The following is a 13,274-nucleotide window of genomic DNA, read 5'->3' on the forward strand; positions in this document are numbered from 1 at the left end:
CTACTAGGTAACTTCTGAAAAAATGTATCTTGGTTTTTCTTTTGTAAGCTTTACCAATGGGGGGAAATCATATTTTCTTGATAAGTTATATATATATATATATATATATATATATATATATATTTTTTTTTTTTTTTTTTTCCAAATGGTCTGTGAGTTATCTGTATAGTGTCTGAGTAACATTGTAGAACTGCCATTTCTTGGTATTCTAAACACTTGAATGATTTCCATGTGGGTGGAGGAGAAAGGACAGACCAAAAATTACATTGAAAATACAGTGGTGTGAAGGTCCTTGTGGTGTCCTCATCTAAGTGATGAGTGATCCAGTGGGAAATCTCTGACACTGGGTTTGCTAGGTTTCTACTTGTTCTTTGTTCTTGCTCTCCAAGTTCAAAAGTTCTGTAATTTGTTTGGGAAGCAGAACATCCTGGAAGTCAAGGTACTCTTCATGTCACATGATAAAACACAGATATATTTATTCCAATCCAAAAAACTGATTTAGCACAAATAGACTTATGTATCTATATCTAGATACAGATAACCAAATAGAGATATGAATATTTATGTGATTTATATTGATTTTATGTATTTTTCAAGAATATGCAGTGTTGGTGTTGTAAGTCACACTCCCTGGATCTTTTATTTATAAATAAAACAAAGCTGCTTCCTGGTTTCCAGTTAGGGCTGTTTCCATCTTTTCCTGTTAGTATTTGTTTGCTACTTGTTTGCTCACTTCTGTCCTAGCAGATAAGATGCAAATGCTGATGTTTTAAGAGAAAGTCATGAGAGAAAAATCCAAAATTTCAAAGATTCTAACCACTTATTTGAGATTTTTCTGAGAGCTGAAAAAATTCCATTATTTGATATTAGCAGTGAAGACACTGGTCCAGCTCAGAGTCCAGCAAAAATAGATCGGAGCATAGCTTGAGAACTGTTCTCCTAATTTGACGTTGAAAACCCACTACAATATCTAACTGCTGCTCAGAAGATGGAGGGTATTATCATAGGCCACGGTTAACTGGAAGGCAGCTTCCTTTTTCAAAAAATCTTTGTGAGCTCTATGTGCCAGGCACTGAATGAAGCCCTTTGCTCGTATTATTTTTAATTTTCAAAACTCTAAGAAGCAGATAATATCATTTATTCATTTATTAATACTTTTATACCAGGCACTATGCTATGTCCTGGGGATAGAACACGAACAAAACAAAGTCCCTGCTCTTGTACCAAGGCATGATTCTTTTTTTTTTTTTTAAGATTTTATTTATTTATCAGAGAGAGAGCACAAGCTGGGGGAGCGGCAGGCAGAGTGAGAAGCAGGCTCCCTGCTGACAGGGGTACAATTCTATGTTTAAATCTCTGCTCACACTTTTACAAGTTCTGTGACCTTGGGCAGATTACATAACTTCTGTGCCTCAGCCTCTTTATCTGTAAAGTGCAGATGATAACAGTTCCCACTTTAGGAGGTTGATATGAAGTGATATGATATGAAACTAATGACTTATTAGTTGTAAAGCTCTTAGAACAGTGCCTGGCAGATAGTAAGCATGATGTCGTGCATGTTCATTGTTGGGATCATTGTCGTTGTAAAGTGCTTCCTCTGTGTCAGTCACTTTTTAAAACATGCAACACATACATGTAATGGTAATAAATGATATGAAGAAAAACTAGGTAAGAGAAATAGAGAAAGACTAAAAACATTTTTTACAGGTGGATGGAAGAAGCCTCATGGTGACAGTGACATTTGAACAGATACCTGACAGAAGTGAGAGACTAGATCATGGGGACCATGGAGGGAAGGAGTGGTCTGGGTGCAGGGAACTGCATGCACAAAGGACAGAGGTGGGAGTGTGTATCATGCATTCAAAGAACAGCAAGGAAGGAGCACCAGGGTGGCTTAGTCGGTTAAGCATCTGCCTTCAGCTCAGGTCAAGATCTCAGGGTCCTGGGATCGAGCCCCACATTGGGCTCCCTGCTCAGCAGGCAGTCTGCTTCCACCACCCCACTCCCCACCCCCCCCCCCCGCCTCATCCACCTTCCGCCCTGCTCTTTCTCTCTCTCTCAAATAAATAAATAAAATCTTAAAAAAAAAAAAACAACTAGCAAAGAAGCCAACAAAAGGGAGAAAAAAAGAGTGTGATGAGAGATGAGGACATAAAGAGCAAGGATCATATTGTCACCAGCAAGACCCTCTACACTCAGGTCTAACTATCAGTTTTATTTCTTAGAAACTAACTAATGAATTTCTGGAACAGGAAAAGAAACAAACTCCACCTGGCCTAGATAAATTAGAGCTTGACCACCAGGGCGATGCTTGCGAAGCTGAGCCATAAAGTGCCCGACTATTACCTCAACTTCATTATAATGTTAAGATCCCTGCCCTGGGAGAAGCATGAGCTTCATTTACAGAACATACAGTGTGTGCATAGGCAGGTTGTCTAGGGGCACGTGCGCAAACCTCTGCCCGCCTTTTACATGCAATGACAAAACTCTCCCTCTGAATATTTATCACAAACCCCAAATAAAAGGAACCCCTTTATCCCTGTCAGGGAAGCACGGCTTTGGAAATTACTCCCCATGATCTCCTTATTTGCTGTAAATAAAGTTGCCTTTGTGTAACAGCTCCATCTGGCGTAGTCCATATCTGCGGCTAAAAAACGAGCTCACATTAGCTTCGTCACAGTATCAGGAAGAGCCTCGTATGAGACCTGTTTTAATCAGAACTTGATTCTAAATCAAGCTACAAGCCTCGGAACAGACCGCCCAATAACTTGTACCCATCTTCCCGACCAGGTTTTAAATAACTAGGTGAGATAAAGCAAGGCATTTTTATCTGTTTTTCCCTTTCTCCCTCTCTCATGAATCCCGAGCAGGAGAACACTATCAGGAATAGAGCATTCTCTCAAAACACATGTAATGAATGAATAAAGGAAGAAATTCTGCTCTAAAGTAAAGACGGAAGCCAACACACCAGCTTTATTACCTATTGAGGCAGTTGTTAGATGCTGCTCTGGGTTCTTCAACCCAGTGGACCAGCTAATGTTGAAGCCCCGGAGCAGGCAGAAAGCAGCAGTGATCAGTGCATCCACTGGCAGGGCCAAGGCAGCCTGAGGAAGACGGACGTGATGGCAGAGCAGGACAGAGCGCCTGCATTCTGTCGGCTGTCACTCCCAGGGGGCGAAGGGCCGCACCTCGTATTCTGTCCCACACTTATCAGCCGGAGAAGTCAATCCGTCTTCCCAGGAGCAGAGTATCTAGAGACAGAGAGAAGGTCGGAATGTATTTAGGAATTACTCCCTCCATACTGAAACCAAGAGGAGAAAAAGTCTATCCCACTAATGAATGAGACAGGCATACATTCCAGGATCTGGAGCGGGGTAGGACATTCTCTGATTTACATTTTTAAAAGATTCCTTTGATTTGCCCCTCCAGATCCGCTCTTTACCCTCCTCTGGCTCAGTGCTCCTAGTGAACAGGACTGGACAGAAAGGAGGGCATCAAAGAGCTCACATGGGGTGAGGTCTGGACATCCCCCTTTCTGGACTCTGGTAACTACTTCTCTGCTCTGAGACAGCACATCATTCCTTTTTGATTTCCCTCAAGCCTGTCCTTACCTTTGTAACTTGCTCCTTTATTAAACTCTTCAAATTACCTACTTTGTGTATGCCCTCTGTTTCCTGCCTTGGTTCTATTATAGAAATACTGTTGCCCTGGCCGTTCTGGGGGAAAGGTCTTATGGGGTTACAGAGTTGGAGTGAGAGGAGGAGGAGGAAAGTTTAAAAGCAGAGCAGGAAGGAGTCAGCTGTTTTCACAGGTAGATGGTGGTACTGTGCGCCCCGGTGCCGACGACAGAGGTAGTGAGAGATGGCTGGAGTCAGGATGCAATGTGAAGGTAGAGCCAACAGGACTTGCTGATGCACTGGGTATGGGCTCTAAGAGAAAAAAGTGTCAGAAAAGACTCCTTATTTTACAACTGCGGAGCAGAATGGTGCTGTTTAGAGGCCTGACAGAGAGAGAACTGGCTGCAATGTTTTCAGAAGTGGGAGGATATGCTCCAAGAATTTGCAAGATTGCATTAGCAAGTTTTTTCCTATTGGTATTTTCATCTCAAAATTGTGATGCTAGAGCCTGTCCTGTGGCCTTCTGTGGCTTCTCCAAAGATCTCTAGCCCGTTGCAGATTTTTCTGCCATAGGGAATGAATTTTTACCCACTTTAATGAAAAAAGCAAACCTGTATATACACCATGCAGCCTTTTTAAGAAAAAGAGGGAAAGGAAATATTTTAAACCAAATTGCCAGTGATTGTTGCAATTGCAAAACTCTTGATAACTGCTGTCCCACAGAATAAAACCCTAAGTTTCTGAGCACTGAATCTTCTCACTGGACCCACTGGTCATACAAACTTCTGACTACTAGTGTCTTCATATGCTGAGCAAATATGTATAGTGTACTCAGCAATATCTTAATAATACATAGGTGCACGTGCGTGTTTATGTGTGCGTGTGATGAAACCGAAACCGAAAAGATAGGAACCAAATTGCTAGAACTGTAGGTAACTTTTTATTTTCTCTTTGTACTTGTCCACATTCAGAGTTTTCTAAAATAATCAAGTCTTAGTTTAAGAAACATTTTCTGTTTTGATATTGAATCTTTATACCGGGCTTTACCTGACCATCTGTCTAAACAGTTTACTCCACCCTACTTTCACACAAATGCATTCACACACTGCTTTACTCTTCTTCACAGCATATATCCCAGTCTGAAATGATATTAATGATATTATCTGCTTGTTGTTCAATTCCATCAAAAAATTTAAGCTGAGAAGGTCTTCGCGTACCTCGTTCACTCTTTCAGTACCCAGATCAGTGCATGGCATAGGGCAATGATCAATAAATGTTCGTTAATTCACAGACAGACACACACACGTTTATTTTAAAGGTATTTTGCAGCAGGGATTGTCATGGTGATTCTAAAAAAAAATCTACACCACTTGTAGGAGTATAAACTGATACAAATTTTGAGGAAAATTGTACCACATATTAAAAAAAAAAGAAACCTAAGAAAAATCATGACCTCGATTCAGAAACTCTACTTGTAGGGCTTAACAGGAGATTCAGACAAATATTTATTTACAAAAGTGTCTTTGGAGCATTTGCATAACAGTGAGAAAAATAAGGAAGCTTAAATGTATTATGAAAAAACCATAAAATAATAAATCATTATAGCAATTAAACTGGTGTAGAAAGAGGTACATCAACTATTATTAAATTTTGAAAATAGATAACAAAGTAACATGTTCAGAATTCCTTAGACGTGGAAAAACTTGGGAACTCTAGAATATTAATTGTGGTTATTTCTGGGTTGGGAGACTGTAGATGTTGCAGAGTTTCTTCTGTGTGCTTATCTATACATTTTTAAACATCTATAATAAACTCATGAAATGTTTTATTTCATTTTTCAATAATGTTAAAAATCATAAGCAATCCAAAATGGATTTCTTAAGGACTCATAACTATAGCATAGCTCAAAGTGGAAAAAGTAAAATTTGCAAGTGAATTAGAATCACAAGTATTTCTGAATATTTCCTCCATTTGTTACCCATTTATCTCAAGTAGAACAACATTTCTCTGGGTTCAAAAGGGGACTTCAAGAGTTACCACCGTCTGCCAACAGAAATTATTATTGTAAATAATAATTAGGTTGACAATGAAAACGCTGGGGGGTAAATACGAAGCCACAATTCTCCATTATTCTTGAGTACAATCTACAGAGGATGGAAGAAAGTGGTGAGGTCCTCTTTCAAATTCAAATTGAATGAATAGTAGTAAGCACCACTACCTGTCCTGGGCCCACTGAACTAAGTTCTGAGGAAACAGAATGTGTGACCACATCGCTCACCAGGAACTGTATGTACTGATGCAGCTGAGAGAATTCCCAATGGACAAGCTGTCTGGAGTGCGGGCGTAAGGTGGCATTAAAGGTGAAGAGTGGTGGTGTGGACGGTGTGGGTTACTTCCTTCATCTGAGCCGCGGGTTGCAAAAATGAGATCTGAAGGTTGATATCAGTCCTGCAGACATGTAAACACCTAGAGTGCTTAAGAATAAAAGTTTAAAATCTTACTTTGTTCTTTTTAGGCAAAACACTTTGCAGCTGGTCCAATTCACAATTTCATTCACGGGCTCCTGCAATTTTTGATCCGTGTATCTGAGCTATTCTTGGATCCCTACTTGAAAGGTGATCAGCATTTGTCAAACAAAAAAATCCAGAGAACACTGCTAGTTCATGAGCAATATACCGTTAAATTTTAATAATGGTAACTTCCCGCAATTCTCAGGAAATAGGCACTAGATAGGATTTCCTCCTAGGCCTCTTTCTTAAAGCTTTGTCCTGCCGCTGTATATCTGCTGGGTATGAAAACAAAGAAACAAAAAGTAGCAAGCCAGTGTTAAGGGAAAACAAGAAACAAAGCATAGTTAGGGTCTATGGTGCCAGGAGAGCAGGTGTAGATCAGTTTCTGCAGGACTTCAGCTGCCAAGATATCAAAATTTGACTTTATCCTGACAACCATCAGAAGTCCTTGATGGAGAGATAGAATAAAAATTTAAAAGCAGCCTCTAAATTTCAGAAACGCAATCCACGGATAAGAGTCCATTTTAAAGAGTAATCTCCAGGCTTGGGCATGAGATCATGCCTGTCAAACCATTTCTGTCAGTCTCCTGATTAGTGATGGGTGACTTGGCACCCTCGCTGATGAGCTGGCAAGACAGGAGCTATCGTGTGTCATATCAGAGACCGCCACAGACACCCAGGGCAATATGATTTGTCACTTAAAGGAGGAGACAGCCTGAGAGCGCCCCATCCTCTGGCTGCTGAGTCATCCTACTCCGGTAGTTATTTAAACAGAAGCCTCCAGCACACACGCAATCAACACTCCATTCAGACAATGGCCAGACCTCCAGAAGTCATGTCTAGCTTGGACTGCCCACAAGTGCAATTTTCAAAAAACAGTTTCTGTCTTCTTTTCCCCATATTCTCACACTGGGGTTCTGACTTCTGGCTCTTTTCCTCAAAACTGGCCTATCCAGCCAGTCCTCCTATGAGACCTCGGCCCCAGAGGCCATCAACTCCTGTTGAAGTTTTCCCGTGGTCCTTCTGACTGGACTTTCTTGTACTTCTTTTATGTCAACAAACACTGGTTGAGCATCTGTTATGGGTTAGGGACTGTGCTACAGGTAAGGGTTGGTTCAAAAACAAATAAGACACATTGCTTGCCTTTTAGGAGCTCTCAGTCCAGGGGAAGAGACAGTCAGGGAACCAGGAAACCAGGCACCCACCATATACAAAGTGATGGCTCTAAGGCAGGTGAGTACAAAATGATCTTTCGGACCTTAATTCTGGGGGTGGGGGGGGGTACAACTCCTCTTCTCCAAAAGCCATCACCCTCTCCGTATGGCTATGCGGGAGGAATTGAAGGGATGTGGACGGATGGATGTTTTAGAAGGGCGTTTCAAATCCACCAGTGTATTCGCATTTCCACCTGTCTACCAGCCTGTTTGACCCGGGCCCGGCGGCTGCTCTGTCTGGCTGTGAGTGCTGCCCACGGTTCTTTTTCCTGCCCATCCTCTAGGTGCTCTCTTCCACGTGTCAGATGAGGACTCCCTTCACATTTGGCTGCCATCTATCAGCCACAACTGTCCTGTCCAGAAGAGCTGGCTTTGGCTTTAAAGCCTGCTTCCTGGCTGGGCATCTCTACCGCTCCATTAAGGATACCATTTGATATGACATATGCTGCAGGTGCTGTTGATGAAAGTGCTGAAGGAGCTGGATGGGACTGACGTCTTTGGGGAAGGGTAAGACTCAGTGTGCGCATGCAGCTGTTCTGTCCAAATGCCCTTCTGACCTCCCAATGGAAAGGTATTGTAAATAAAGAGAAAGGGCACTAGCTTATTTTAAATGCCAAATATGAGCTAGGAGCTGTTCTCGGCACTAGGTAAAAGCTTTATTTAGTTCTCACAGTAATATTGTTCTTATGCTAGAGTCCCATTTTATAGATGAAGGAAATTACGGCTCAGAGAGGTTAAGAGACTTACCTAAGGTCACAGAGCTGTGCAATTTTTTGTTGAGCTTGAATCTGAACACAGTCTATGTGATTTTGAATGTTGTATTCTTCAAACCACTGGAATAGTTCACAGAAGCAGCTGCAGAATACTAACACGGCAATAATGTTCCCTTTTTTTTTTTTTAAGATTTTATTTATTTATTTTAGAGAGACAGAGAGCGTGTGGGTGCACACGAGCAGAGTAGAGGAAGCGGGAGAGAGAGAGAATCCCAAACAGACTCTGTGCAGAACGCAGAGTGCAGAGCCCAATGCAGGGCTTGATCTCATGAACCTGAGATCATGACCTGAGCCGGAACCGAGTGGGTTGCTTAACCAACGGCGCCACCCAGGAGCCCCCATGGCAGTAAGATTTTTGATTCCAGTCTGATTATCACTCTTCCAAGAGTGATATAAATACAGGACATACAGCATGAGTTTCTGAATCTTTGTTTTGAGACACGCAGCCAAACAGAAGGAACTGGGGTAGAAGGAAGCAACAAAGATATAATAAAACCAAGTTTATCAGATGAAAGTATGGATAAAAATGTTTACATTCCCAGAACTATAAATATTGAAAAATTAAAGACACACTGAGAAAGTATGTCTGTTTTTATGACTTGTTGATATCCAGGGGGTTTTTCCTTAAGCCTCCAAACAATTTACAGCATTGCCAGCAGCATTCAGTACATTCAGAACAGGATCATTTCACCCACAGCTGAACGAGGGCCATGCTTGGGACAGCACCAGGGGGGCCTTCCAGCAGACAGGCCAGGGAGGAAGCCAGGGTCAGTGAGGGAAGAGCAGAGCAGAGCCATTTAAAGCAACACGGTTTATGTAAGTGTGATCTAATTGCTTCCACTGGAAATGGGTCAGATTCCAGTCGAGAGAACCAGGGGCCTTGATGACCCCAGTGAAATCAGATTGTGGCTTTTCTTTCAATCTCCTCGGAGAATATGGTCCTCTGGTGAAAGAATGATGCTTGGATTCATTTCCATCTGCTGTGTTTCCCAGTCTCTTCTTGCCTCCTCGTAGTTGATTTGCATTTTTTTTTCTTTTCTGGTGAAACACGTTAAACTAAACAGGATATGTCATATGACAGACTGTGATAAATTTACTATTGGGAATAGGGAAAAAGTATGGGATAAAGAAATAGGTCTTTTTTGTCTCTCACGACCATGATTCAGTTCTGACTCAAAAGGAAGTGTGCCACCTACTGAATCACGGAAACCACTTCCTGTAGCTGTTTGGTTTATTCTGGAGGGGCATTAGGCCAAGTCCTGCCCTGCCCTGACCCCGACTGGCTCTTCAGAGCCAAAGCGTTCACAACTTGAGGTGGTTTGGCCTCGTACTCTGAGAACATTACATATTAAATTACAAGTGTTTCTTTTCCTAGGAAAGAGTCTTTAGCAACATGAAAACGAACATGTGTTATTTGCAAACGGAGTGTCTCATTACTCAACCTGAACATCCATACTTTTTCATAAGGTATGTATCCCAGATGACCACTCTCAGGATCGGAATTCACGCTGCTTCTGTTTTTCCTGAGGGCAGTTTGGGCAGTCTGTAGGGTGGCATTAACCAGATGAGGTTTCAAGTGTACCCTTTCATTAGTGAAGCAATACTAGCCTTGTATTCATTCATGCAACATATTTTTTGAGCACATGCTTACTGCCACGTCCTGTGCAAGGTGGGGGTAGAGGATGCAGTGGCAAATGAGACATGGCTCCTGACCTCATGATGCTTATGATCCACACTGAATGGAAATTAGGTCCTCCTCTCCAGAGGCAAAGATTGTGCTTTGCACACAATTAAAAGGAACATCAACTAAAGGAAAACTTGTTTCCTCTTTGCCCACAGGATATTTCTGACACCAGATGCGTGGGTTTCTCCACACCAAGGAATTCTCCAATTCTCAGCAGCCACTGACTATCCTACAATTTAACTAAATTCTGACAGTAATTGGCCAGAATTAGCACATGACCTCAATTTAAGAGCTCAGTCCCACAAGATTGCACTTCAGACGTCAATCCTAAGACCCAGGTTGTCATCTGCACTTCTGATCAATGGGATGTAAATTGAGCTTTTCCACCATCTCTTCTTTGGGTTTGATAATTAGCCAGAAGGGCTCAAAGAATTCAGAAAAATACTTCATTGACATTTACCGTTTATTATAAAGTCTAGAACTCAGGAACAGCCAGAGGGAAGAGATACTCAAGGTAAGGTGTGGGTGGAGGGGGGTGTGCAGCTCCCATCCCCATCCCTGGATGTGCCACCCTCCCAGCACCTGGATGTGTTCACTGATGTGGAAGCTCTTAGAACTCATAACTTAGGGTTTTTATGGAGATTCCATTGACATGATTGATTAAGTCCTTGGCCATTGGTGATTAAGTCATTCTCCAGCCCCTCTCCTCCCTGGAGGTCAAAGGGTGGGACTGAAATCACCTGATTGGATCCTCTGGCAACCAGCCTCCACCTTCCAAGAGTCATCTCATTACCATAAACTCAAGTATGGTTGAAAGGGGCTTATTATGAATAACAAAAGATGCTCCTGTCCCCGGTATTGCTCAAGGAATTCCAAGGGTTTTCTGTGCCAGGAACCTGGGAGGAAGACCAAAATATGTATTTCTTATTATACCACCATCATGCAGCCCCAGCGTCTAGCATTGGGCCTTGCAGAAAGGAACCCCTCAATATTTGTTTGAGTAGATACGTGAAAGAAAGAACAAAAGACAAAGAAGAAAGGAAAGAAGAAAGGAGATAGGAAAAGGAGGGAGGAAAAGAAGTCACCTCACAATCATTTCTTACTGTATTTGCAAGGGAAGACGAAAATATCCAGCTATTTGTTTTCTTTCGTTGTGTCAATTCCAAATGGACTAAAGGTTTGTGGCCCTAGGTGCATCTGGAGTCTCTAGTGCTTCAGGATACATATGGGCTCTTCATCAGGGAAGTTCGAGAAACAAGGAGGCCCATTCTGATACCAGGTCAACATTAGAAGTCTTGAGAACCCTCTCTGAGAGTAAAAGCCTCTTTATTGTCCACCACAGAATAGGCCAGAATCCTTAATGATAGATGTTTTATTTCCCTGGTGGTCCATGCCCAAAAGATATGTCAAAGAATGGCTACAAATCTGTGTAACACTGAGCAAGTAATTTACCCACCTCATAGAACAGTAGTGAGAATTCAATCAGACAAGGGGCACCTGGGTCTTGATGACGGCTCAGGTGTTGATCTCAGGGTCGTGAGTTCTAGCCCCACGTTGGACTCCACGATGGACGTGGAGCCTACTTAAAAGAAAAAAAACAAAACAACAACAGAATTCAATGAATGAGACAATGTCTAGAATGGTCCTTGGCACACAGGAGGCTCCTTGTAAATAGAAGCTTTCAGAACTAACTTCTCTTAATCTCATTACCATTACTACTTCGACTACTGTTACTTAGGTTATATCCCGTAAGGCCAGCAGTGTTTCCAGGATCTGACCAGTGGCTTTATGTTTAATAATGGAATTCTACAGTTCGGTGTCACAGTCTCTCTAAACCCATGCTCTCCTTTTGACAATCTTAAACATTTTAAATTGACCTCCAGTTGAAACTCCCTGTCAAGAAGAGATTGTCTAGGGGCGCCTGGGTGGCTCAGTCATTAAGCATCTGCCTTCGGCTCAGGTCATGATCCCGGGGTCCTGGGATCGAGCCCCACATCGGGCTCCCTGCTCCGCAGGAAGCCTGCTTCTCCCTCTCCCACTCCCCCTGCTTGTGTTCCCTCTCTTGTTGTGTGTCTCTCTGTCAAATAAATAAATAAAATCTTAAAAAAAAAAAAGGAAGAGATTGTCTAGATTACTTATGTCTAATATAGGAGAGCAATTTTCCCCAAATGTAAAATTATATAATGTAGAATGTTTTAAAAAATCATATGTAAACCAAATATAACTAGTGTTATAAGATAAATAGAGGCGTATTACAAATTTTAAGAGTTTATTTGAGCAACAATTGCACCAAATTGGGCAGCGCCAGACCAGAAGTGGTCAGGAGTGCTCCACCAACAGGAGCTAAGAGAAAGACTTCTAGAAACGAGGCAGAAGCAAAGCAAGAGAACTATTTGATTGTCTATAGCTTAAGTGCTTGCCTTATTTGGGGAAAGCCTAACTGACTGTGATTGGTTGTCCTTCGTTTCAATTTTTAACCTTGAGGAATTAGAGGCTTAGGTTTGGGTTTGCTTATGTAGGCTGCTAAGGCATTAGAACCACCTCAGTCTAATGGCCTCCATTCTTTAATTTGACACTAGGTTTTTTTGCCCCTGACCTAAGGCTATTCTCTAGACATTTGACTTACCAGAGGAAGCAGCAAAAAAAAGAAAAAGAGGAAGAGAAGTAGGAAGAGAGGCAAAGAAGGGAAAAATCCCCACCAGAAATACTGAAGAGAGATGGAGGTTTTATTGAAGTTTCCTTAAGTACTGCTGAGGTGTTCGTACGGTACCCCACACCACAAAGATAACCAATATGTCGTTCAAACCTTGACCAGTTTCCCTCAGAGTTCCCCTTCATATAGAAATCCAACATCTCCCTTCACAATAGCTTCTTCCTTACTCAGATGACACTTTTCTTCTGTTTCCTCCAAATTATCCCAGAGTCTGCTCCCTATTTAACCTCCTCTGAGCTTCCCTAGTTCCCTCCCCTATCATATCATTTGGCTCAACAAAGAATGGGAAGTTAGACCCTAAATGAAGTTTTCAAAATCAAGGCATTATAAAAAGCTCTTTAGCTAAGAATCATGATAACAATTACAGCAAACAAATAAATTAGCTCACAAGTCTCAGAAGCCCAACAATATTTTAAACCCTCATCTCTACGTACAGTTTTGTTCCCATTTTTGGTCTGTTCATTGATACATCCCAAGTGGCTGTAACAGTACCTGGCAAAAATATTTATTGAATAAATAAATTAGCTTAAGAATTAACATTCCAAATAAAACAAAATGCCATTAGATTATCCTTTCTGCTTTTTCCTCTTAAATATTCTGTGTGAGACCAATAATCACACATGCATCCATATGAAAGAATACAATTTTCTGTCATTAATTTTTTTATTATGTCACTTAAGGTCAAATGTCACAAAAAATTATACTGAACTCTTGACCAATCTATTTTTTCCATTGGAATATTGGCCCAACTAAGAAATAACAT

General features: G+C 41.6%; 2 long non-coding RNA genes across 2 annotated transcripts in view; one reads left to right on the forward strand and one right to left on the reverse strand.

Annotated features, from left to right (window-relative positions):
- LOC144380965 (uncharacterized) overlaps window positions 1-6,132 on the reverse strand; it is a 36,059-nt gene extending 29,927 nt beyond the window's left edge. The window contains exons 1-2 of the long non-coding RNA XR_013445332.1: window positions 5,896-6,132; window positions 2,981-3,251 (exon numbers count right to left, since the gene is read on the reverse strand). This is a non-coding gene — a long non-coding RNA (uncharacterized LOC144380965). The remainder of the gene's footprint in view (window positions 1-2,980; window positions 3,252-5,895) is intronic.
- Window positions 6,133-6,938: 806 nt separating this feature from the next.
- Window positions 6,939-10,190, forward strand: LOC144381112 (uncharacterized). The gene is made up of 4 exons (XR_013445710.1): window positions 6,939-7,360; window positions 7,626-7,848; window positions 9,490-9,581; window positions 9,954-10,190. It is a non-coding gene; the product is annotated as an uncharacterized LOC144381112 (long non-coding RNA).
- The last annotated feature ends 3,084 nt before the right edge of the window (window positions 10,191-13,274 follow it).

The sequence above is a fragment of the Halichoerus grypus genome, chromosome 2 (genome assembly GCF_964656455.1).
Source record: "Halichoerus grypus chromosome 2, mHalGry1.hap1.1, whole genome shotgun sequence".
Lineage (NCBI taxonomy): Eukaryota > Metazoa > Chordata > Mammalia > Carnivora > Phocidae > Halichoerus > Halichoerus grypus.